Consider the following 2,790-nt stretch of genomic DNA (forward strand, 5'->3'; position numbering starts at 1 on the left):
GATTTAGTGATTTAAAATGTTTAAATTGGAAAATGGAAAACTTGAAATGCTAGTTATTTATGTTTGTTAAATTAAAAATAAAACCGTACTGTTCCAAGGTCATCTGTAAAACCTGTTGTTTGTGATTCTGTATAAAGTCTTCATAAAATCTCATTTGTTTCGTCTGCTTGTCCAACCGGCCGATGAGTGTTTTTCTTCGGCTGAGCTGGACTCGGAGACATGACGTAAATGTTTTGTTCATTTTGTTGTTGTCATGGTGTCCACTGTATGAAATAAAATACGTATCCATCCTGTCTTCCTCTGTGCACACAGCTTTCTTCTTTTACAATAATCAAATATTTTAATAGTTTTATTTGTAGGAAGTTTAGTTTCCCTGAGCTTTTGGGTTGCGTAACATTCAAGGATAGAAAGTAAGTTGTTTTTTAGTGTCTAAAATAAAATAAATCCATAACTTAACAGACGTGGTCGCATAAAATTTTTAGGTCACCAAGCATACTGTATTCATTAATTGTTTATAAGCTAGCACCTTTTTACAGATTTAATTTAAAAAATAGTTTAAAAACAGATTTCCAGGCTTCATAAAGGATTTTTCAAGGCTCCTTTTGGGAAGTTGTCAACAATTTTCCTCTGCTCCGGTAACATTAAGCTCGAGCTGTGTTTTATTACCTGGGTTTAAGCTTAGGGTTTCCAATCCAGGCTTTCCTTTCTCCTTTCATTCAGGTAGAAGAACTGAAATTGAGTAAAAAAAAAATGCAGCCAAAGTCCTAAGAAAAGCTCCTGAGATGTCTGGAATATATGTAATAAATTATGAAGTGAGAGTTAACAGAAGTCTTAATAGTCAAGCAAATGTTTTGTGTCATCTTTACAATCCATTTTCTCTTCCAAATATTAATTTTACCATTTATAATTAACTAAACAGCCCCTGGAATTCTCTACTTTGTTTTTAATATTCTGAGTGCTTGGAAAAGACACCAACTCCCCATGATGCTTCTGGGAATAGTGGGTAAAAAGGATGGRTGGAGGAGGAATGGGTAGAAAAGTGGTTGGTTGGATAATATATGATTGAATGTTAGATTAATTGTTGGATGATGGATGTGTGGTGATTGGAATAAATGTGGGATGGGGAATAAAGAGGGTTGGACTGATGGTTAGATGGGATGGATTGTTGGAATAATAAATTGTTGGATGAATGTAGGCTGTTTGACAAAAGTTGAATGATAGATTTGTGGAAGAATGTCTAATGATTGGTGATGAACATTGAACGAAAGATTGGGTATATTTTGGGTGAAAGATTGGTGATAAATGTTGGGTGAAAAATTAATTAATGTTGGGTGAAAGATTGGTAGATGAATATTTAATTCAAGTCACTACTGTTGTCTCAGGGCACTGTACACACACAAAAAAATAAAATAAAATTGAAGAAGCCAGCAGACTGCGCCGAATCTTCACTTCATCACAGTCCCCCATCCTGAGCAGCACACCGACGGCAGCGGAGAGGAAATAAAGATTGGTAATGAACACTGGATGAACGATTAGTAGATTAATGTTGGGTGAAAGATTGGTGGATGAACATTGGATGAAAGATTAATAGATGTTTGGATGGAAGATTGGTAGTATATTTTGGGTGAAAGAATGGTAGATGAACATTGGATGAAAGATTGGTAGGTGAACGTTGTATGATTGGTAGATGAACATTTGGATGAAAGATTGGTAGATGACGTTTGGCTGAAAGATTGGTGGATGACGTTTGGATGAAAGATTGGTGGATGATGTTTGGATGAAAGATTGGTGGATGATGTTTGGATGAAAGATTGGTGGATGACGTTTGGATGAAAGATTGGTAGATGATGTTTGGATGAAAGATTGGTGTATGACGTTTGGATGAAAGATTGGTGGATGAAGTTTGGATGAAAGATTGGTAGATGACGTTTGGATGAAAGATTGGTAGATGACGTTTGGATGAAAGATTGGTAGATGACGTTTGGATGAAAGATTGGTAGATGACATTTGGATGAAAGGTTGGTAGATGACGTTTGGATGAAAGATTGGTAGATGACGTTTGGATGAAAGATTGGTGAATGACATTTGGATGAAAGATTGATAGATGACGTTTGGATGAAAGATTGGTACATGATGTTTGGATCAAAGATTGGTAGATGACGTTTGGATCAAAGATTGGTACATGATGTTTGGATCAAAGATTGGTACATGATGTTTGGATCAAAGATTGGTAGGTGAACATTTTGTGATTGGTAGATGAACGTATAGATGAAAGATTAATAGATGAAGTTTGGATGAAAGATTGAATGACGTTTGGATGAAAGATCAGTAGATGAAGTTTGGATGAAAGATTGTAAGGTGAACATTGTGTGATTGGTAGATGAACATTGAGTGATAAACTAGTAGGTGAATGTTGGATGATAGATGGATGAATATCGGTGGATGAATAAATAGATGTCTTGGGAACCAGTCCAAAAACCCTCAGAGGTGTCAACCAGTCTGCAGTTCATGTGTTGTACAAGTAGAACCATAAATAAATTTAAGACAAGACTGTCTTATTACTCTACTGGTAGAATCATAAAGGACATTTGTCTTATACACTCACCGGCCACTTTATTAGGTACACCTGTCCAACTGCTCATTAACACTTAATTTCTAATCAGCCAATCACATGGCGGCAACTCAGTGCATTTAGGCATGTAGACATGGTCAAGACAATCTCCTGCAGATATTTACTGAGAAAAATGGTGACGTGTTCAATACTTATTTTACCCACTGTAGGTCCAAAAG

At 36.0% G+C, this 2,790-nt stretch overlaps 1 protein-coding gene across 1 annotated transcript in view; it reads left to right on the forward strand.

Moving 5' to 3' along the window:
- glsb (glutaminase b) overlaps positions 1 to 2,790 on the forward strand; it is a 37,594-nt gene that overhangs the window by 28,998 nt on the left and 5,806 nt on the right. The window lies entirely within an intron of this gene.

Source organism: Austrofundulus limnaeus, unplaced genomic scaffold (assembly GCF_001266775.1).
Source record: "Austrofundulus limnaeus strain Quisiro unplaced genomic scaffold, Austrofundulus_limnaeus-1.0 Scaffold533, whole genome shotgun sequence".
Classification (NCBI taxonomy): domain Eukaryota; kingdom Metazoa; phylum Chordata; class Actinopteri; order Cyprinodontiformes; family Rivulidae; genus Austrofundulus; species Austrofundulus limnaeus.